The sequence below is a fragment of the Harmonia axyridis genome, chromosome 2, assembly GCF_914767665.1.
Source record: "Harmonia axyridis chromosome 2, icHarAxyr1.1, whole genome shotgun sequence".
Taxonomy (NCBI): domain Eukaryota; kingdom Metazoa; phylum Arthropoda; class Insecta; order Coleoptera; family Coccinellidae; genus Harmonia; species Harmonia axyridis.
This window is the reverse complement of record NC_059502.1, coordinates 16,413,320-16,438,774: the sequence shown is the minus strand read 5'-3', so window position 1 is coordinate 16,438,774 and position 25,455 is coordinate 16,413,320. Positions and strand designations below refer to the sequence as shown.

The window sequence follows — 25,455 nt, the reverse complement described above, 5'->3', positions numbered from 1 at the left end:
GGAAATTTGTGAAAATGTTCAAAATTTAAGGAAATTGGGGTCCACGCCATTGGATATTTAGCTGCTCAAACTATCATTGCTAATTGTAATCTATTTGTCGACAGGGATGTGAGTTGAAAAACCAAACAGACCTTGAGAAATTCAATACGGTCTAACTTAGGGTCTAACGAATAAAAGATGATGAAGAAAACTAGTATCAAGAAAACCTTCAAATCCCAGTTTTCAAAAAAAATACCATTAAAGGTACAGAGATTATTCAAAAACCACGACGAAGACTGGCGCTGGAGTATTCGAGACTGGCACCAAATACTATTTATCGTTAAGGCACTATCTGAATGTTTTTCGGGTACAGATACTTGCAATAGAAATAGTCCAAGATCCCAGAGCGATAAGACACAACTTATTTTCACATAAATGAAACCTCATGTTCTCAGTAGTGTCTTATGTGCTCAGAATACCTGCGCGCTTGTGGAGCTTGCCGAGTGAGACCTGGGCAGGTACCAGGTGTGAAAGGTAACTAAAATTAATAGTTACCTAACTTAAATTTTCATAGCTGATTTTTGAATATATTTTGTAGAGTGTTATTATAAAGTTATACCATAAGCGTCAGACACTTTTCGTGGGCCAGTACTTTTGTCAGACGCTTTAAAGCTCTACAAAAAATAAATTAACTTAACTTATTTTTACATGTCTGACATTTAAATATGTTGTTCAGACAATTGTTACGAAGGTATATTTAATTAGTCAGACAAAATTGATTGACCAAACACCCCCTAAACAGCAAAATTATTCTGCCGTGAGTATGAGCGCGAAAGCATTATGCGCATGCGTCTTAGAGTAAATATATGAATATGAATGAATGAATATGAATATATGAAGCTATTCCAAGCTTGATGTGTTTCGACGTTTTGTATTTGCCATTAAAAATGGCATATACAGCATCCTGGCTCAAAGATTCAACTATCCGAACACATTTATCATTGGTTTTTCGTTTGTTGTTACTTCCCGCAATAAGAGTCGAATAAAACTGGGATAGGTCTTCTGGCACTGAAATTTCACCATTTTCAAGGTCCTCTACGGATAAATTATTGGGCAATTTTTTTTATCAACTTTTAACACTGATTTTCTTAATATTAAAGCGGCTTTATTAATAATGTCCTGATCCTTTATGATTTCTAATAACTCCTCATCAATTACAGAAATATTTTTTGGAGCAAGTACCTTTTTGTTTTGACACATCATAAACTTAATCTCCTTCGAAAATGTTTTGGTTATTTTACTCTCCAAGTTTTGAGGAGTAAAATTGCCCATAATATTTTCAGATCTATTTTGTCGTCGAATAATTCTAAATAATATCTGTGGAGATAGGTGAGAAAATAACATCGACCTTTTTCGATGACATTTTGCTGAATAAAATTGCAAATTTCATCAAAAACAGCTTGATGGTGTTGACGAAGATCATGCCAAGACGTTTGAACAGTTTTCTTCGTTGACGATATTTGATAGAAATATTCCAATTGACATTTTTGGTGATAATAGATTGTTGACTCTAGTACATCTTGCACTTTCTCTATAAATTCCGCGGAGTCTTCTTCATTTAATTTTTTTTAAAAATCATATTTATTGCACGTATGCAATGGGAGTCTTTTTAATTTATGTCTTAGTTTTTCTATCACAAAATATACACTTTTCATTATCGTCATTATTTATATTATTTTCAAATGGGACTTGATTGGTAGACAAATGAAAATCATTTTCACCTGTCACACAAGAATCTCCAGAATCACAAGACACCGGTTCAACTGGTTCAAATTCAATACCTTGATCGACATTTGGCTCAGATATTACAAAAGGTTCAAGAGTAGCACTAGCTGAAATTGAGTTGGACACTAAATCTGAATCGGAAACAGTAGAATTATTTTGTTCAGTTGAGGTAGATGCTGTGGATGGATCACTATTAGTACTTGTACTACTAGGTGAAATTGATGTCGATGCAACAAATGGTTTGTCAACAATGCTCGGAGAACTTTTATTTTTACTGATTTTAGTTTTTTCTGGAATCTCAGAATAATATTTTTTGGGCAGAGCAGTAAAATTTTTATAGCATTCCCGATGATAACCTTTATCATATAAATCTTCAGGTAAAACTACGTCTTTAAATTTTAGGTTATGTGTCACTCGCTGTTGTAAAATAATTTTACACTTTTTTAATGTTATCTCGGTAAATAATATTAATTTATCACTAGATTTTTCACAAAATGTACACGTTAATTTTGCTGGTTCTGTTTCTTCCATGATTTTCACGTTAATAAGTAATGTAAATAACTCACAAATCACACGACGTGAACAACAAAAACATGTGGTCTCACAGATCCAAACTATACTGTATACTATTAGGTTGTACCCAAAGGACACATACACAATACACAGAAGAATTACACGAATGAGAGAAGGGGAACTGAGTTAGTAAGACCGTCTAACTCGCTCCGAAACGCACCTATAATGCTTTCGCGCTCATACTCACGGCAGAATAATTTTGCTGTTTAGGGGGTGTTTGGTCAATCAATTTTGTCTGACTAATTAAATATAACTTCGTAACAATTGTCTGAACAACATATTTAAATGTCAGACATGTAAAAATAAGTTAAGTTAATTTATTTTTTGTAGAGCTTTAAAGCGTCTGACAAAAGTACTGGCCACGAAAAGTGTCTGACGCTTATGGTATAACTTTATAATAACACTCTACAAAATATATTCAAAAATCAGCTATGAAAATTTAAGTTAGGTAACTATTAATTTTAGTTACCTTTCACACCTGGTACCTGCCCAGGTGTCACTCGGCAAGCTCCACAAGCGCGCAGGTATTCTGAGCACATAAGACACTACTGAGAACATGAGGTTTCATTTATGTGAATATTTCCCTCCTGTCAAAAATTCTATGTATCTGGAGAACAATTATCGAAAATTACAGCGATAATTGCATTGTAGGAAGCGAAACTGCACTGCGATAATTGTTCTGTTCATAGAAGCATAGTTTCTATGCATCTTACACAGTTCGAATCTATGGCAATTCCATTCTACATCAGTTTGACAAGTGATGTCACAGTTTATTCGGGAAATATTCCCCCGAATTACACTCGTGCATCAAAATGACCGGATAATTTCGCATTCCAGCGTGTTTTCTTTGAAAAACTGCATTCGGTCATTTTCATTTTTGGAGAAAGAGCCCTCCACCTTCGGTGTCGGGCTCTTTCTCCAAAAATGAAAATGAACTCATGCAGTTTTTATGACAACACGCTGTCATGCAAAATTATCGGTAATTTTGATGCACTTGTGCAATTACTTACGAAAATAAGTTGTGTCTTATCGCTCTGGGATCTTACTCTAAAAGATGTGTCGATATCAACCAAGTAATAAATGTGATGTAGCGATACATTCTGACAGTCAGGTTGTTGTCAACTCGGGAATTAAAAGAATAAAGAGACCAACACACTTGCAGGAAGAGGAGCAACCACTCATCGGTTCGAAACTTCCCTGAGATATGAGCAAATGTACCTAAAAGAAAGAGTTTCAGGAGAAGAAAACCGAAAGAGACCAAAAACTGTGAAATTTGAGAAGTATCTGGATCTTAGCAAAAATATGATTAATCTATTCACTGGATTCCTTATGAGAATAAATTGTCACTCCAGGAAGCACTTCATGAGAATGGGCCTAGCAGAAAACGACGAGTGAAGATTGTGGGGAGAAGACAGCAACTGCTTATCACGTGGTGTTTATTAGTTCGGTGAGAAAATTAGAGTATCATGCTGAGAAAATGGAAAAACTGAGTTCACAAAGCAATAAGTGAAGGTTTCAAAAAATTATTATGAAGACATTTTTTTGTCGACAAATGATTGAGTTATAGGTTTCATTATTGATTGAATTTTGTAGAATAAGACTTTGTTGGAACGTGATTGAAAGTACATCTGTCATTTCATTTCCACCTAGCCACACTTTACGAATTCAATAGTACTATCTACAATAAAAAAAGTTTTCATAAGGGGTGTCTGGGAAAAACAAACTAAAACATTATGAAAAATATATGTCGGTACAAAATTTTTTGAATACAAAACCTTTTGTAGTGAAGGTTTACGGATGAATGAAGCCATGATTCTTGAAATAAAAATGTTCATATAATTCTATGAAGATGTGCTGTAATGAGGCAGATTCGGTTAGTATCATAATAAAAATTTTAAATGCATACCATAAAACTTTTCATTATCATATAATATAAACATCAATAAAATATAACTATACTATTACCCGAACCCAGCTGCTGTTACAATCATATTCTTGTTTTCTGGTATATAGATATTTCTTTCTGTAGTTAATGATATTAACTGCTGGTGAATGTTAATTTGCACCATTTGAGAGTCGAATTAAAATAGTTGATATTACAACAAGGTATGATGTATTATGTTGGAATATTGAAAAAACTAGATTCATTTCTTATGGAATAAAGCGAAGAAAGGTGACATATACAATGTTTTTGAGATCTGTGCCAGTTTTGTAAGGCGATATTGGCAAAAAAATTGTCATTGGCCAGGGATTTCTTGGTACTATTCCTAATACTTTCTGGGATGCTGAGGAAGTAGCCTAGACGATGGGTGAAATATATGAAATAATAAATAATAGATAAAAATATCAGCAAGTCAAGTCATGGGAAGTTGCCCCTTAAAGAAATTGTCGACTAGGCAAAAACTGTGTGTCTATCGAGTTGTTACTGACAGAGTGAAGTTTGTTCGGGAAGAATGAGAAAACGATAAAAACGGTATAATTCACTCTCTGAAACGGCCATAAAACAGTTAGACGTAACGTAACAGTAAAACGCCTGAAGACGGTATTCAGAAGAAGTGGATATTTCATGTTTCTAAATCTCATTTTCAAGAAGTTATAAAGCTAGCTGCAGAGCGAACGTACAGATAGAATTGAATCAGTATGACTCCTTCAGCACTTAGTCGATCGTTTGAAACTATTTTCGGTAAAAACGGTCAAACTGCAGATACTCGAGGATCTCGTTCCCGAGAATAAGCTTGTAAAAACGCCAGTTCAATAAAACCCTAGAATCAAAATACTGGTATGAATTAAGCGAACCCGGGAAAGTCAAATAAGACATCTCTCAAGTTGAGATCGGGAATTCGCAGTCGCTGTGCCGTCTCAAAGTTCAGCCAGTAGGTGGAAAATGAATGTTCCCGTGTAAGCTACTCAACGAAGTTCATTTTATGGCCGAAGTTATAATTCCGTTCTACCTTACAAGAAAAACTATCCAACTTTTCCTCTTTCGCGAGGCGGATTCGAATATTTTTCCACTTTTCGAATGTTAAATGAAGCGGATCATGAGGGCTATCATCAAGTTGCTCGATCGTGTAATTTCTCGAGCATTTGTGTCTTCGCTGAATTAGGGGTCGAATGAAACCGAAAGGAACGAGAAACGCGAGTTGAATTCCGCATATTGAAATGAAGTCGGCCGATGCGTTAATGAAAGAGAATTATTCCATCGAATTTCTGTTACCTACTTTCAGCTCTTATCAGGAATACGAGACTCTATGTCTAAAAAGTCGACTATAAAAATAGTATTCAACCAATGACTTATCAGAAGTTATCAAAATGATCCGAAAGAATCAACAAATTTACTTTACTCTTATATTCTATAAAAATATCAAAAAATTAACAACTATGTACAAATTGATTAAACGGTAAGTTCAGTAATTTTGTTAAATTTAAGGTACTGATGGGGGAAAATTGTATTAGTACATACAAAAATTCCGAAACGTTCGTCTGTCTTAATGTCAATTTAGTTATTCAATTTGTTAACCGTTTACTCAATTTGTACAGTTTTAGTTATTTTGAATTTTCTTTTGGTTGGTTATTAATTTTGACGTTTTTAGAATTATATCCCAAGACAAATATAAACCAAATATATCATGAAGATATATTTTTGTTAAGGAATAGACACAAAGTTGTCGATTTCTAGATATTTATATTGAATATTCATCATCAAGTAGACTCATTAAACCTTTCTAACTCGTATATTCTTTTCATCTTTCCTTTTCACCACAAGTTGACGACAAATATATTATAATTAAATCTAAAAACAAAAGAGAAAAGAACCAGAAAGGAACAATAAATGTTATAATTTAGAGTAAATACCACATATGAGGATAATAATAATTGTTATCCTTCAATATCCCCTGAATACATGGATAAAAAAAAATCATATAGAAATTTCTATGCCAAATTAACTACTTATTTAGGTTATACCTATATATTTTGAAACGTAGGTATTACAATAATTGTCGTTATCGAACTTTGATGCAATATAATAAAGTCTGAATGGGTAGAGATCACCTAATAGTTTTGAATCTCTCATATTACCCACTCCCAACATTTCTCAGATCAATATTGTCAGTGACAAAGGCGAAGAGTTCATGCTTTTATATTGAGATGGATGAAAACGTATTGAAGTTTTTCACTGGTAAATATCCTGAAATCGTATAATTACGATTATAATGTTACGGAATGGTGAGCTCAGTTAGATTTCTAGTTGTTTTCTGCTTTTCAGTCTTTCGATATAAAAGAAGGATTCCGGAAAGATCGAACAATGTAACAATTCGAAATTGTTCTGTGTCCTATTTTTACCATTTAAATGCAGATTATTGGTGAAGCAACTCATTCTTGAAAAACACAGTTTTTTATTTGTATTCATAACCGATCTCAATGTTCAACCTCGACAATTGATCCTTCATTAGAGAAGTTTGAAGTCAGCATATTACGACAACCGTTGTTTTCGATGGAGCAGAGATTGAATAACATTTATTAAGCTTTGGCTTTGCCTGCACAGTATTTTTCCTCACGAGAAACGGTGTTTTATCAATACACGATTCTTGATTCCGTCCTTTTTCAAACAACGCCAAATTTAACATCATTTGACCTTCAATATCTCAATTCAAATTCAACTCGATGTTCCGAAATTTTGACAAGCATTTTTTGAAGCTTAGTACTAATAAAATGAAATGATACTCAAGAAAGTGGTATGGCTCTGGCGGTGTCATTCGTGCTCCGGGGAATTTTTGAGTGATATATTAGCTATGATTATTCCAAAAATTCCAAAGGTTATATGTTGCATATCTGAAAGTGCATTCTCTCAGTATAATATATGAGCAGAATTTGCGGCTTGAAAACCAGTTAGACACAAATTTTGAAATCCAATACTACTTATATGCATATGAAATAAATGATTGTCCAACCCTGCTAGTTACCAGAACGACGTTTCAGAATATCAGACATTGAAAAAGAGTGGAAAGACAATTTAGGAAGACTACCTAATGCATCTTCTTGCAGACATCATTAATTGTTCAGCTAACAGCGAAATGGTGTAACGCTATCTCCATACCACAAGATAGTATGTTTCTTTTTTGATCATAGTTACTACTTTACTCGTTCCGTGGAATTGAACCAGTTTTCCACTAGCAATTGGGAAATAACCCGATATTACCTTTCCTAGGACAAACCACTCGTCTTCTCAGGTAACCTCTTTCCAGATACAGAACCGTTAACCTCTGTAGCTCCTCTAACGCATGTAACATTTTCATCAACCCATCTTTTCGATGCCCCAGGGTTCTAATCTTGGGAGCCCGAATCATTTACCTACGTCCAACGTTGATTGCTGACTTGACCCCTGTCAATTGAATAATGGCCAGCAAGTTATGCCGATGACCGTACAGCCCGGAGCCGAGATCTTCTCACTCTCGAGGGAATTGGGATGGCTAACAACTTGGAAGTTTCCGAATAACAAACAACAATTTGGGTCGGGGATGATTTTGTTGTCGGATGATGGGAAAGGGAGCGATCGGGTGTTGAATATGCGGTTGTTAATATGGCAATATCCGCCAGCATGGAACCCTGGGTTTTACCTTCACGGGAATATCGTTCACGTTACGGAGATTTTTATTGGGTGAAATCAGTGATTTCAGGCAGATTATAGAGAATATTCGAATAATCCAGACAGTAAAAAGTGATCATAAAGCTTTCCAACATCAAATAACAATTATATATATATTTTTTTATGACAGTGATTTTGAAGCCAGGTAACAAATAATAAGTTGAAAATTAAATAATTTTCAAATGTATGTTCGCATTGCGAAGGACAAACTTCTCGAAATATTTTGGAAAGATATGAAGGGTGTTTTTTTAGAGCTATAGAACTTTAAATTGCAATAAAACAACGATGGATTATTCGATTGACATAAATTTTAATTATCCGCAAGATAATCTTGTGGCATTACATTTCAAATATGATTTCTGCCATATGACTGCCACGGCTGGCTCGGATGTAGTCCAATCTGGACGTCCAATTTTCGATGACTTTTTCTAACATTTGTGGCCGTATATCGGCAATAACACGGCGAATGTGGTCTTCCAAATGGTCAAGGGTTTGTGGCTTATCCGCATAGACCAATGACTTTACATAGCCCCACAGAAAGTAGTCTACCGGTGTTAAATCACAAGATCTTGGAGGCCAATTAACAGGTCCAAAACGTGAAATTAGGCGGTCACCAAACGTGTCTCTCAATAAATCGATTGTGGCACTAGCTGTGTGATATGTTGCGCCGTCTTATTGGAACCACAGCTCCTGGACATCATGGTTGATCAATTCAGGAATGAAAAAGTTAGTAATCATGGCTCTATACCGATCACCATTGACTGTAACGTTCTGGCCATCATCGTTTTTGAAGAAGTACGGACCAATGATTCCACCAGCCCATAAAGCGCACCAAACAGTCAGTTTTTCTGGAGGTAACGGTGTTTCGACATACACTTGAGGATTACCTTCACTCCAAATGCGGCAGTTTTGTTTGTTGATGTAACCATTCAAACGGAAGTGCGCTTTATCGCTGAACAAAATAAAATGGACGTAGTGCGCGATATGTATACCGCACAGAACCATTATTTTCGAAATAAAGTGGCACTATTTGCAAGCGTTGTTCAGGCGTGAGTCTATTCATGATGAATTGCCAAACCAAAGAATGAATTACTCGACAACTATCAAATCGGTCGCCATCTTGAACTACTGTTCAAGATGGCGACCGATTTGATAGTTAACTTTAAGTTGGCATTACTATGCCAACTTAAAGTTATATACCTCAAAAAAAAATTTATATGAAAGACCTACCCTATTTTTTGACAAGGAATCACCCCCTGAATTTTTTCGTAGGTATTCATTCACACCCTGTATATACTTGTAATATTAAGCTTCTATTAATTTAAAAACTGCATGTTCGATTGAGCTAAAAATATACATTTGGACAATGTCTCGTTTCTTACAAAATATCATGTTGATCGTGTCTACTACAGAAATATGATGACCTAACCTAACCTAACCTGCATATCAATTTGACTTTTCGATGAGGTGTACAACAAACCTATTCTGTCTTTTCCAAATTGAATAGTCTACTCCGGAGTCCGGACCTTCAGTCGTTAGCTCGTGTTGGGATTATTTAACGGAAAAGGTGTCAGCATGGCTTTATTAGAGCGACAGCTCGGTTTCTTACAGTTACAAAGGTTAGTTCTCCACCATTTAGCGTGTCGGGACGTTGCAGCATGGCGTGGAGAGTGTAGGGACCGTTAGGTGACGTTGATTAATTGGGATTTTCGGAAAGGGGGACTGCAGCATGTTCTATCTATCATTTTAAGTAGCTGAAGGAAATGGAAAAGTTGGTAGAACGAAGTATTTGATGTATCACGTTGCGACCAGAACGGTCGTTTACTTCATATCCCGGTATGTGGATATAAATGTTCGTCGGGTAAGTTGGCTGAACTGTTTGACCACCATCAACGGTATCGTGCAGGTTGGAAAATCACGTGATAATGGATATACGAAATTGTGTACGTATAATTAGATTGTAAATAATAAACAGTAGTAGTTATACAAGGTGATTCTAAATTGCAGGAATAAACAATTATTTCAAGGGGAAAAAACTACCATAAAAATGAGCTTGCAAACGGTTTGCTTTCTAGATACAGAATATTTTTTGCGGTACTACTTTCTCGTGATAAAGTTCAGGACTTTATCGAACTGAAATTTCTCGAAATCTGCAGCAGTAGGGTTTGACGACGTCGGGGGGAAAGACGTGAACCTCAGTTTGCAGTTGAACGTCATGTATACCGGACAGTAGGCGTTATGGTTTGGGGTGCTATTGCACATGCAAGTAGATCACCTTTAGTGTTTATTCGAGGTAAAGTGACACCGCTGCGTTACATTCAAGAAATAGTGGAGCCATATCTTCTTCTTTGCCTTCACCGGCTCGAGAATCCAATATTTCAGCAAGATAATGCTCGACCTCATGTTGCCAGAGTTAGAAAAAACTTTTTCGAAGCGAACCATGTGAATCTTTTGCCATGGCCGCCTAGATCCCCCGATCTTTCGTGATAAAGAGCATGTTTGGAACATCATGGGTAGAAGGCTTGGAAATTTACCTCAGCCCCCACGAACGTTGGCGGCTCAGCGACATGAAGTCCAGGTAGCTGGGGATAGTATACCTCAAGAAGAAATAGACCACCTTATTGCATCAATGCCGAGACGTGTTGAGGAGTGTATAGATAATCGCGAGGGACAAACTTATAATTAACAAATTCATTTAAAAAAATGTGAACCCTTCGTTTTTTTCTCAAAATTTCAATCATTTACTCCTTGCTACACTATCTATGATCTACCAAAAAAAAAAAAAAAATTAATTCGAACAGTTCCTTCTGGGTGTTGCAGTTTTTAATTTTAAGTTTTTGGTCTTGAAAATAAATGTAAGAGTTTAAAACGATTTTTTTATGATTTAAGTTGGGCTCTTGGCGATGACCTCCATATGAAAAGTTAACGCGTCAAGGAATAATATTTCAGGTGCCTAAGCACCAAGGTGGCGTCGAAATTTATTCCTTCTTCGGGCTTCACCTGTTTTGAGTACCACAAGCCGCCACTTCTCGTTCGATTTCGGATATCTGTAAAGATTACAAATTGAAAATCAATATTAACTGACCCAATCACTTTTGAAGACAATCCGAAACAATCATTCTGTGGTCCACATTCCTATTCGACCCAGTGCGTCATCGTCAATGGACTAGTTTAGTGATGTTGAAAATACTATATTTGACACGATAGCATTAAAATATAGCGCAAAACTGATAAATCAGTGAAAAAATTTTGAAAATCCATCAATAAATGACTGAGAAATAGATTATTTAAATTTATGTATTTTAGCGCGGAACGTCTTTGGTCTGTGACGTCACGGCTCTTGCCTGTAATCGCTACACCATAAATTACGTTCAAATACTTAGCCGCGCCAAGGCTCTCGCGCCGTTTCTAGTAGTACAGTGTAGTTTTAACTCGAGTTTTGTTTTTATGTCACCATAATGGAAGAAGGCTTCGTGAAAGGACAAAATGACAATTTGCCTAAAATAGATATATTCGCAGTGATGGAGTTTTTTTCTTCAAATCCATCTTATGTCCGTGCAGAAATAAAAGGAGTTAAACTTTTCAAGTAAGTATCTACTTTTGAGTTTGCTACATCATGGTTCAACTTATAAGGATAATTTATTCAAAAAACGTTTTATAAACAGTTTGTAGTTGAGTACTGGTTGTTGAATGGCAATGGCAAAACATATTCATGTGAGGGGTAAAAAGTAAAAAGAGAAAAAAGTAATTTATATTTATGTATATAGTAAGTTATTTCAGCCATCGTGTAACGAACAAAACACGACACGAACGGCACAAGTGATTGTACACCAATGAATTCGTAAGCACTCTGCGAATACCAGTCGCCTAGTGTGTGACGTCACAACACTTACACGTACTATGAAATTATTCTTCCCAGCGCAACTTCAAAGTCTCATAACTTCTTCATTTCTAGAGATATTTCAATGATTCTTTCACATTTTTGTTTCATTTTAGTTAAATTTTTAGAATTGATGCTTAACAAAAAGACGAAAACTAGTCCATTCCTTATACATGGTTTTGGAGTTAGCAGGTTCGGATCATCCAATCAGAGAGCACTAAACACGAGATCTCTAGGCTACGGCCAGATATGTTGAGGCATTTCACTACCGGTAATTTCCAACTGAGAAATTAATCTTCCCACCGCTTTTATGTATCTGCTCACAGAGCTATAGATTCAATTGCATTAATTCCACGATCTCATCTCAGTTTGATAGTTTACTAGATTCAAACTTTAAAACAATTCATGAATGCAAGTCATCAAATCCCCTTGCTTGTTCTGGTCCGTGTAACGTTTTTCTCGACCAAGTACGGTGTGTTGATGACGTAAGCTCTCCGAACTCGGCTCTACTCCGGGCACCTACAGCTTTGAACCGTTTTATCTACACGGAATGTATAAACTCGGCGGTGGTAATCCTTGATGAAGTTTCAATTAATTTCGACAAAGTTTAGGGGTTAATTCCACTTCAACGCCAAATTTGTCAGTCATGCCAACGGTTTCACCTATTTAATAAAGTCTGAAACAAATGACTATTCTGTCCGGAGTGGACGTTGATGAAGGATATTCACCTGTATACCGGGTCTCGGTTGTTCTCGTGCAGAACTTCGATTTTTCATTATGACTTATTACTACGGCCGTTGAAAAATGACGAGTCTGCTTAATGTTCGTCTGCTCGATAAATTTCCAGTGGGATGCTGCGATGAAATTGATGAGAGGACTGTCAGAATTCGATCTCCAGATGGGGAAATGAATACGTGCCGTGTGAAAACATTAATTTCTTCACATCCCAAGGATTCGATAATCTAGCTGATATTGCGAATTTTGCTGATTTCCATCAGGGAAAAAGTCTCAAATGATTAGGTTAGACTTGGGACTCAATGATGAAGGATGAATTTTGATGAAAAACCATAAAAGCATTGATGTGAAGTCAAGGGCGTTTAGGTGCTGCTTTATCCATGCGTCAATTTCACTTGTGGAGACCATAAACTGTATGTGCGATACATGAAATGAATACTCACAAATTTTATCCAACTTTTTTTGTAAGAAAGCAGATTTGTTTTCGAATTAACCTACAAACTGCTTCGAAACCTTAGCCCAAAACTTTTAATGAATACAATGAATAATATGACCTTATAATGATGCCATGAAAAGCTGGGCCATCTAAAAACTCTGGAAACCTATTACACACACATAATATAAATAAACCGTGTTGTTTTGATGACAATTCTCAATTTGAGATGAAAAAAGGAATTAACAGATTAAAAGAAGAATAAAATAGAAAGAGTAATCAATAAATTTCCATACTTTGTTGTTTCTTCATTCATCGGTGAATGCAAGTATCACAACTTAAAACATGTACAATACTAAAAGCAGCAAATCAATAGATACCAATCGAGAATAGTTGAATTAAATTCAGCTACTTTATAGACACCATTTGTTATTTTGAAATTTAAGAGTGAGCAAAGTCTCTAAATCCATCCATTAAAATTTCAAATAGCATTGATGTATAAGCTGCCAAAATAGCTTTAAAGATCCGATCCTGCTCAAAATTGACATAAATGTCGATGAAAAGTCTACCAACTTAAAAAAATTGACTTATACGTTTATAAGGGGAAATAACAATTTTCCGATATTTTCTTGTTAAAGCAAGTACATTCGATGGAAAGGTGTGGTAAATTTGCGGTTGATTATGCGGTCTAGAAACTAGTTCAGATTCGGAATGCTCTTCAGTTAGAATAGGGAGGTAGCGCTATTGAGGATTCTTGATATGAACTACTCGACTGTTTCCAGCAAAGGTATCCATCGTTACGCAGGAATGAAGATGAACCATAACCTCCAAATCGTGGGATATGGTTACGACCAATTGGTTTGATGTTACCACCAACAATTCCTGAATGGGTTGTTCAAGATCAATGGTCTTACTGAATCAATTGTATTCACGTTACTAAGAACTGGATAACCGGTCTCTTAGGTTGATGCGAATTCAGCAATCAATTCAGAATGATCTTCTGAATAGACTTTGGACGAGAACCTGAAATACAGGTCAATATTGACTGAGGATATTTCTGTGTTTTCTATTATTTTCGGGCAGGTTTAAAAATATACGAAATTTAGGAAATGATTGAGTATGAAGTTATTCAACACCTTGCTATGGATATTAAAAGTGGTTTTCACAAAACTTTTGATAATAATTATGGGAAGATGGAAGTTTTGGATTTCGTTTCCATGAAAATATGGCTATTTTTACGGTGACTTAATGAAACACAGTGGCGACAATATGTTCAAATTGAGCCTAAAAATGGCGAACCATATGGCATTACCATAGAACTTGGGAATACAATTGACTGAACTCAACTGACACTTCGTCAAAATTGAAATTATTGTGACACGACGCATTGTCTTGACGAAACAGCACCTTTTTTCTCCAAATGATTCAATAACGCTATATAATAATCGCAGTTGATGGTCTGGCCCTTTTGGAGATAATCAATGAATATTATACCTTGCGCATCCTAGAATACTCATGCCATAACCTTGCCAGCTGACTGTTGTGTTTTCCTCGCTTAGGATTTGGTTCATCGTGTGCAGTCCACTCAGCTGACTGTCGATTGAACTCCGGAGTGAAATGATGGAGCCATGTTTCATCCATTGTCACATAACGACGGAAAAATTCACTTTTATTGCACTTAAACAGCTTCAAACACTGCTCAGAATCATTAACACGTTGTTGTTTTTGATCGATTGTGAGCTCGTGCGACACCCATTTTACACACAGCTTCCTCATGTACGAATATTCGTGAATGATATGATGTACACGTTCGGATGATATCTTCACAATGTCTGATATTTCGATAAACTTCACTATACGGTAATTCAAAATTATTCTGTGATTTTTTCGTTGGTGACAGCCTCTTTTGGGCGTCCACTGTGTCCGCCGTTTTCGGTGCTCATTTTAGCACGTTAAAACTTAACATACCAATCAATGATGGTTGATTTTTCTTGTGAAGACCCCGGAAATTCTTCATCAAGCCAAGATTTTGCTTCAACTGTATTTTTTTCCTCCAAAAAGCAAAATTTTATCAGCACACGAAATTCTTTTTTATACATCTTTTTTCAAATAACAAAACTAGCTACACTCACAACTCAATATCTCACAAACTAATGGTCGGACTGCTGTCAAATTTTGACACGTACCGTTTGAAGGTTGGTACTAACTAAAAATCATATGGATTTAATACTAGCACCGCCATCTGTGCATCAGACCGGGGACTTTTCACTTGGCCTAATATACGGCATGGAATATGGCAGATCTTAAGAAATAATTCTGTCTGCATTATGTTAAATATCTGGAGTGGCCATATTCAAATCTCTTACTCCTTCCGGAAACTGCGTAAACACGTTTAATGTTTTCATCTCCTCTCTCTAGCTACGTCCGCACTCAATAACATACCCTTCAAAATGCGACAGTACATAAACGTAACAACCTCAAATCTCCACTCGAACACGAGGGGGCTAGCGTTTTGCCCGCGAAATTCGCCCGTAATAAATATATCGAACACGGTATCGATGGGTTCCGGTCGTCCGGTTCCGGTTTGTCGGAACGACTCCAACATCCGATATGGCCGCAGTCCAGCCCGTGCGGTTCTATTGCCGATAAACACAACAATGTCGTTCTTCTTTTTTTTTTTTTTGTAAAAATACATTCCGGTTTGTGTGTGGGGTTGATAAATCGGAGTTCGTGTATATGTCGATCGGAATGGCGGTTCACCGAATCGGAAAAATATGCGGAATGGATCTGATAGAATACTGACTACTCGATGACTCGGTCGCCAGAAAAATATGGTACTTGATTCGACCCCGAACGCGATGGACGAATGATTCTCTCTCAAATTATCGGGCGATTATTTGTGATTTTTGATGTTTTCTTTTTCGCCTTAACCTACTTCCATTACTTTTTTATTCTTCTGGAAAGGATTAAATTGAGATCTTTTTGATTTGTTCTCGATGACGATCGCTTTCAAGGGTGTATATTGTGTAGGCTTTCTTTCAGTATGCTCTTCTTCAGTCCAGACTAATTTTGATTTTCTGCGGAAATATATGGATCGATTCATTCATTTTTGGAAAAAAACTTTTCAGTTCAGATTGATGACAAGCTTTGGTACTCACTTATCTAATCTGTAGCAAAGTTTTATAAAGAACTGTTAATAATTAAAATTTTCAAATAAAAAATTAATTGTTTGAGATATAGTCGATGGTCACATTTGGTGCTGTGCATTATTAGTCCCAGATATATGAGCAATTCCGCTTTTCATTGTGATCTCATCATTACGTATTCATGTGATTAGGAGCGGTATTTTTACCCAATTCTCTTCGACCGGTGTGAAGACATTCGGGTATGTTAAAAAATCGCCATCCCCAATATTCTCTTCGATGATTCTGCCAACGAGGAGCTGACTTCACACTTTCAGATAAATTGAGATAACCGGCGGTGAAAATAGCGGGCCATAAGTCTAGGATGAAAATGAACAGACGTTCATTAGAATATTGGCCCCTATTATTAGGTGTGGTAAGTAGAAATCCATTATTTTTCGAAGAGATGGATTTAGTTATGTGTATATCGCGTTTTATGAGTTCGATCGGGTTTTATTAGATGGTGCTAGAAAGATGAGTTTTCCTACTACAAAAACTTTTGTGATTAGTTGACTCAGTTTAGTTTGAGCGCGCGTTAGAGTAGATGGATACAAGCAAAAAAAAAAACGCTATATTTTACTGTTTTTCTTCAATAAAGGCGAAAATGCAAGCCGGAAGGCTGAAAATGTAAGTAGAGTTTATGGTCCTGATAATGTAACAGCCAATTACACGCAATTTCGGTTTCATCGATTCCGTTTCCTTAATTTCGATATCAGAGATGCACAACGAACTGGAAGACCAATTGTCGGAAATTTCGATGAAATCTTTGACAAGGTATCGAGTCCGACCGTCATGTGAGCACTGTTTCGATTACCCAAGAGCATTAGATTGCACAAAAAACCGTTTGATACCATTTCGATAGGGCTGATCTCAAAAAGAAGCTCGATGTATGGGTAAAACACGAGTCAACGCAAAAAAAAACTCATGGACCGGATTTCTATCTGCGAATCACTGTTGAATCGCAACAAAATTGACCCATTTTTGGAGCTGTTGGCGACTGGTTATGAAAAGTGAATAGCTTACGACAACGTCAAGCGAAAACGGTTGTGGTCGAAACGCGGTGAGACGGTAGAGACCGTGGCTAAGGTCAAATTGACGGCTAAGAAGGATTTGCTGTGTGTTTGGGGGGATTAGTAGGGAATTATCTACTATGAGCTGGTTCCCTACGGTACAATTGTTAATTCGGAACTGTACTGTCAAGAAATGGACCGTCTGAAGAAAGCAATCGCCCAGAAGCAGCTAGCTTTGGCCAATAAGAGAGTAATTGTGTTCCATCAGGACAACACCAGGCCACACACATCGATTGTGCCTCGCCAAAAGCTCCGGCAGCTTGTTTGGGAGGTTCTTATTCATCCACCTTATAGTCAGTACCTGGTACCAAGTGATAATTATTTGTTCCTGTCCATGGCGGACAATTTTGCTGGTGAAAAATTTACTTCAACAGAGGCTTGTGAACATCGACTGTCCCAATTTTTTGGCAATAGAGACGAGGGCTTTTATGAGAGAGGCATAATGATATTTCCTTCAAATGGCAACAAGTTATCGAACAAAACGACGCATTTTTGACTAGAATCGGATGATTCTGACTATGGTTATAAAAGTCTTGTTTTTTATGCCGAAATAATGAATTTCTTTTGTAGTAACTCTGTTTGCTCACAGATGGCGTTATGGGTTTTCGCGCTGCACATACTAAATACGCCCCGGCGTATTTATAGGGGTCATCATGTTGCAACAGAGTCACCTCTACGCGATGATGTGAGAGGGTGCATCTTCGGTTCTTTGGATATTCTAACTGATGAGTTCACCAGCGATCTCATGACGAAACACCAAACCCCTGGGAGATGACGCACCTCGTAACTCGGCTCGAGAAATACTAGCCAAACTTTTTACTACATCATATATCTTCTAATAAAACAACAAAAACCCTTATTCAGATCTGAAACACATCTCGAATCAATACATTCCCTACCGCTCGTTATGAAACGCAATCAAGCGAATAAAAATAATCAATCCAGATAACTCACGAATCCGAGCAGACCGAACGAAATGCGCCTTCCAAAACGCATCGCTCGTCACATTAGGACTGATTAGAAATTTATTGGGGCCGGCGTGGAATTCCGCCGCGAACAAAACGGAAATGAACGCACCCGTTCGGGACATGTTCAAACACGATGCGGGACATGTTCGGAAACACGGTTGATCGTTTTAAATACGCGACAGAGTGCCGCGCGATTTAATTTTAATGCGGCAGTTTGGCGGTGATTCCACCCTTATCTGCTGCGCTCTGCACCCTCCCCTCCTCGCTGATGGTTCTCCGGGTCGGGAACACCGTGCTGACGGGCAGATTTAGGACACGCGATCGGGCTGTGCGGCCTGGAAATTGCTGTCAATAATACGGGGCTCGTCGGAAAAACCCACCGCAATTATTCGAGACGTAATGATATCATTTGGACGTGGTGTATATTTTGGAACTGCTAAATATATGTTTATTAAATAATGTTCCGGGAAATTATATTTTAACTGTAGCGATATTCAGCATTGCTGGTCAGACTGAATTGTATATTATTAATAAAGAGTACCCATTTTTAAAAGCTGGCGCAACGAGTTGCAACTTTGCGAAAGTTATGTTTTTCAATAGGTGTACAACTTTGCTTCCGCCGTTTTGCAATAGATGACTGTAGCGGTAAGTGGTAATCGAAATAAATAGATCGTAGATGTCATGTAATAAGCTTAGGTATTTGTTAACAAAATGCCATCGAAATATTAGTCGATTTGTGTCTGCATCGTAAAGTTATTCTCGATTAAACATGTCAGCTTACTAGCCAAATTCTCGTCATTTGCGGGAGGTTTCAATTTTTTGCTTTAATATGAAAAAATCTGTGGCTGAGGCTAATCGAATGTTCTCAAATACCTATGGTGAGGCCGCTGTTTCTGAGAGGACATGCCGAGAGTGGTTTCAACGCTTCAAGAACGCTGATTTTGACGTTAAAGATCAAGACTAGTGTCAAACGCAACAAGAATTGGCAGGATCATTGGGAGAGACGCAACAAGTCATTTCAAAACACCTGAAAGTTATGAGAATGATTCAGAAACATGGAAATTGGGTACCGTACGAGTTGATGTTGAACGGCGTTTGTTTGCTTGTGAACAGCTGCTTGCAAGGCAAAGACGGAAGGATTTCTGCATCGCATTGTGACTGTAGATGAAAAATGGGTTGCGAAATTGGTCAAGACATACTTGGAAACGTTGAAATGGTCTTACCCCACCCGCTTTATTCTCCAGACGTTGCTCTTTCGGACTATCACTTGTTTCGATTGATGGCACACGGCCTGACTAACCAGCACTTACGATCTTATGAGGAAGTGAAAAATTGGATCGATTCATTGATCGTTTCAAAAGATGATTAGGCCAGAATAGTGTCTCTACATCAAGAAGTTTTGTCCAACCACCAAATTGCGCAACATTTGAATATTCCACGGACTTCAGTAAGGCGCATGTCCCTTTTCTTGTAAACCAGCAGCGTTGCCTGGAGATCGGTGCCTGGTAGACCCAAAGTAACATCTGCAATCTGCAAGGGAAGACCATTATATCGCAAATTTTACTCGAAGTCATTTTTCGGGGATCTATAGCCAGGTAGTCTCAACCAGTTCCATGGTTGCATTTAATTGCATCGAATTTAAATTGCCTATCACCTGGAAATGAAAGGTACCACTCGGTAATGGGCAGAACACCACCAAGACTGGCTTTTAACAAAATGGCGCAACGTACTTTTTTTTGACAAGTCACGATTCGGTTTATAGAGTAATGGTCGAGGAGAAAGGGTGTGAGAGGTCCAAGCAGACTAGACTCAATTTTGCACGAGAAGTTGTGCCCTACTAATGGAGAGCAATAGCAATCAGGAATTGAGTTTTCAGGAAGAATGGAACTATATGCCTGAAAATTTCATTAGTAACTTGATTCGTATTGGGCAGTTGATTGAAAGAAGAAGTGGTAATGAGGACCATTGAATTTAGATACAATTGTGAAATAACTATAATTAATCAGAAATGAATAATCGATAAATTTGGGGATATTCCCATTTCTCCTATGGTCTCATCCTGCATAACAAACCTATATTGCAGTTGAAATAGAGAAAAATATTCATCTCCTTTCCAGAACACAGATTGCCTATTTCTTGAGAAACCTAGGAGGACCAACACTTTTGAAGATGTTTGTATGTTATAGCAGTCCTCAGCATTATGATCGCTGGTGTCTACCGCTAACCACAAAGATGATTGAATTCATACCAATACATCCCGCAGTTTTCACATTCTCATCCATTTCATGGTTGACCGAGAACCAAACGTAAAAAACGTCGATTTCCCACATACCTAAGCAACGGTGTGAGACAACAGTGTCCCATTTGATGGGATCCTTCGCGCCATTCATCCATATCTCCGGGTTTCGCGATGTCACACTTCCCATTCGACGGCGACCCGTGGTATTTTTACACGTCGGGACGGTGGCAGCGTGATGGATGCGCCTCACGTCTTTCGGGAAGGATGAAGTGGAGAAGCGGTTCGTTCAAACGGAATTTTAAGATCGGGAGAATATGTCTCTGTCTAATTTTCGAGGCCCTGCTTGTCGGAGAAGGGTTTCCTCTCGGATATTATGTCGAAATTCATTCCATGCCATGTTTTTTGCGCATTCAACCTATACAAAGTGACACTTTGGATGAATAAGTGTTGTTGCCGTCTCTTCCTGGAGGGAGACGGCATCGGATGGTTTCATCTTTACGAATGGAGGTGTCTAACCAAATTATTTTGCTTTATATTCTGACGTATTAATTCATAAAATATAAGCGATTTAATGTTTCTAATAATAAGCAGACGTAGTTACTTTATCACACAAATGCGGGAAAGTGAAAAGATCGCTTTGATTAGTAAGTCAATACTGCTGGATCAGTCGATAACTCCTGTAAATTTTAGGCTAAGAGAGTGATTCAAATTTTGACGGAATCGACATTACTCGGTGAATAATTCTATATTATTTTGACTCCAAAAATATAGCATACTTGATGTGTTTCTGAAGTCATGTTCGAAGTCCCAACAGAGCGAGGTCCCCTAACCTAACATCTATTATCATATTATGTCTTTCAAGTCTGCGGAAAATTTAATTGAATTGAATACTACGTAAAGAGTTGCGCTACAAGACGGTTTTTACATTTTACATTTTCAACAGAAAAAAATTACGGCAATATTCCGAAAATGAACATTTTCGAAAAACACCCTATAACTATGCGACGGTGCTATGGAGTTGCGGTTTTCGCCAATGAGTTTCTCATGAAAATTGGCGCTTAGACACTGACATCAGTTTTCGTCCAATTTCGCCCACCCTGTAAGTGGTAGGGATGCCATCACTCTGTCAGCTGATGTTTGAGATTTTTGTCACTTTGGACTGCTTTCACCGACTTTCCCCTCAGCTGAATCACTCTTCAACTCAGGAGTGTTGTAATGAATACATGTTTTACCCTCTGTCACATTTCAAAGCAAAATATTCCATTAATTTCGCTCAAACAGTTCCAAAGAGCGTTCGGAATCGACGATGTGAACATTGTGAACTTGCTTTTGATCAGCGGTGAAAAAAAATCAGTACCCATCACAACATACAAATGTTCACGCAAAATATTGAAGATGCTGCGTTCTGATATCTTTCATGCCACTGCTATCTCAATCTTCAGATTACGATTGCTAAACACCATTTCGCATACTTGGTACTTACTAGAAAAAAAAATGCTTCAAAAATTCCCTTGAATAGATTCTACACATTCATAACAACAACAACAAGGTGTTGAGTCTTAATTTCAATTACGTACAGATAACACCTGACACTTATTTTTTCTAGAGACTTTACTGCATGATACCGAATATATAAAAATGGCGGATAATGAGAAGGTCTTGTGCGAAACGCTCGGCAACTTTTGTCATATAACTGATTGCTAAATCGCTAAAATGTGAAAATTGATGAAATACGAGTACATATCATCCATGGTGTATTACACAAAAGAAAGGTGCCAAAATCAGCAGTAAATCAACTTTAATTTGTTGCCAATTGGGATAATATAACGAGAAAGTGTGAGCTAAGAAAACAGTACTGAAATTTTGATGATCAAAATAATGCAAGACCTGAAGGATAATTAATGATTTCTGAAAATGATCATGTCTCTATCCGCATCGGCCAACTATTCCCTACGTCCAAGCAAACAATTACTGAAATCACAAAAGCGCAACGCTTTCCGAAAGAGCATTAAACAATGGCGTGTCGACATCCACGCCAAAATGAAGATTTCACTTCAATATAGCCACTCATCCGCTTCCTTTTTGATTCTCCGTTCATTTCGAATGGGCGGAATATGGCGAGATTTCATGCCTAGATTCAATAAAAATTTCATACGTCCAGCGCCTGAAATAAAAGAAAAAACGAACTTCCCCTACTGACCTCTTCAAATAACACGAATAATACAATTCTGCAGCATGACGCGCATCCATATATCATACCACAAACGCCCTCTAGGTCCTAATATCCCCAGAGTCGCACAACAACGCAAAACTTCCATGGTGCACTTTTTTGTCGTTTTGCATTCTTTCAATTGTTCGAATAAATCATCCGTCGTCGATCGTCTTCTGTAATACGTTCGATATCGATTCGATATCAAGTTGTGATTTCTGAAGATGATCAGTTACGAGGCGTGTATTTAAAGTAAGGTCTCCATTTATTTCTTTCACATCAAATAACATTTATTGACTAAGTTTTGTACATTGCTGTAAAGCTTGAAATCTAAGCTATTTTTCTACGTAATCGCCATTCACTTCGATGAGCTTCCTCATTCGTACGACAAACTTTTGTATCCCCTCCTCGAATCACGATCCTGCCGCCTCGCGCAAGAACGAAATGACCGCTTCATGAACTTCTTCATAGTTCGCAAATTTCATTCCTCCTAGATGTTTGATAATGACCCCATGTTTCATCTCCTGTGACGATTGAATCAAGAAATTTTTCCCCTTCCTCTTCAAAACTGGCGAGAAAGTCTTGGGCACATTGGATACGTTTGACTTTGTGCTCCGGGGTAAGCATTTTCGGGACCCACCTGGCTGACAATTTTCGGTATTGCAGGTTATTCCCCAAAATTGAATGAATAGAGTCTCTACTGCACACATCTTGGAGTTTTTCGGCCAACTCATTTAGAGTTGACCTGCGATCTTTCAGCACAAGTGCCTCAACTTTCCGCACTGTTTCGTCCGAGCGTTACAGCCTGCCGCTGCGCTCCTCGTCGTGAACGTTTAGTTGGCCAGCAGAAAATTCTCTACACCATTTTCGAACGTTTTTCACGTCCATACATTTCTCACCATACACTTCTTTCAATTGACGATAAATTTCTATAGTAGAGTTTTTTTTTTTTGAGTGCAAAAACTTAATGTAACTCGCACCTGGTGGGAGCGACAACCGGCACTTCCATTGCAAATGGCTGCTACGTCAAGACTGAGCGTCCTAATGAGCTCAACCAGGTGTCGATTGGTGGAGGAGGGCCTAACGTATACAACAGTGTTGCCGGATTTCATCTAGCGCTACTTGCGGCGATACCAATGGCCTTGGAGACCTTACTTTAAATACACGCCTCGTATAATATCACAAGAGCATAGACAATAATCGATTATACACTGATTCACGAGTAGCAGTTTCTGCTTCTGATCCACAGAGCCTGCAAATTTCATCTTCTAACTTCCCCATACGGTACAAATGATGTTTGTGCCGACAGTGCCCCGTCAGCAGTCTCACCATCACCCGAAGCTCAGCTCGTGACAACTTCTAGAGCTTTCTGGCAAAGGTAGGTGAAATCATCCCTAATTTCTTGGCCTGAGTGAGTCCAGATATTTGATTGAGTAGAAGGTAAATCCGAATTGAGAAGAAGTGGCAGAGAGAAGTTAAGGACAAAGAATGTGGAAAACAAAAGAGGAGGCCTATGTCCACGAGTGGATATGCTACTGCTGATGATGATTGTATAGAAAACGTTCGAACCTCAATAAAATCGATTCTGACTAATGACCATATTTCTACTCGATTGAGTAGAAGGTGAAACCGAAGAGATCTTGCTGTTTCAGCTAATCCATATCCATTTGGAGCTAAGTACGTCACCAGAAAATGATTGATCGAAATAAAACGTCATAATCTCCCCCTTTTTTCTATATGCTCCACCGCCTCCTTCCTATATCGGAACCAGCAGTATATACATACGTCTAATATTCCCACTTTCACATAAGTCGAGAAGCCGTCCTAAAATCGACTGCGAAGATCGAGATGATGGATTGAAATCGAATACAGTCGCTCAGGAATCATGGCGTTAAGGACTGACCGCCGTCACACGCACGCAAGTCGACGGGGACGGTTTCCAAAGTGGCGGCGTCACATTTGCACATCGCTCATCCAAGGACCCGTCTCCGCTGATGTCTAGGTGGAGGGGGGGGGGGGTTGATTTATGTTAGGAGCAACGTAGGAGTAATAAATCGCTTCGAATTTTGCACTGGGGCATTCCGATATCGAGAACGTATTGCAGTGGGCGATCGACGACCGATGATTTATACGGACAATTGAAAGAATGCAAACCGACAAAAAATGACCCTCGGGAGTTGTCATTACGTTGTTGTGCGACGCTGAGGATATTGAGAGCCGGGGGGCGTGTACGATATATGGACGCGCTGCATGCTGCAGAATTGCATTATTCGTATTATTTGAAGAGGTCAATGGGAGAAGTTCGTTTTTTTGTGCGTTGATTCTAGACGCCGGACTTATGAAATTTTTATCGAGTCTAAACATGAAACCATCTTCCGCCCATTCGAAATGAACTGAGAATTATAAAGGAAGCGGCTAGAGCGGAGATATTAATGTAAAATCTTCAATTTGAAGTAGTTGTGGTCACGCCATTGTTACGTGCTCTTTTGATTGATTTCAGTAAATTTTTGCTTGGGCATAGGAAATATTTGGCCGATGCAGATGAAGATATGATTACATAACTCATGTTCTGAAAAACCAATGGAATTTCCCATAATTACGTCGTATTGATGAGTGAATATACCCTTGAAGACGTGGTATAATCGTTTTGGTGTTTCGCCTCCTGCAACCTTTGGGTCATCAGTTGAGGGTTTTTTTGTCGCGGTACATATCTATTTCATCGGGGGTTCCCCATGGCTCTCATCTTGGACCGTTGTGA

At 38.0% G+C, this 25,455-nt stretch overlaps 1 protein-coding gene across 1 annotated transcript in view; it reads right to left on the bottom strand.

The window, feature by feature from the left end:
* The window catches only part of LOC123673787, a gene marked incomplete in the record, with an annotated part of 335,142 nt that overhangs the window by 156,961 nt on the left and 152,726 nt on the right, over positions 1-25,455 (bottom strand).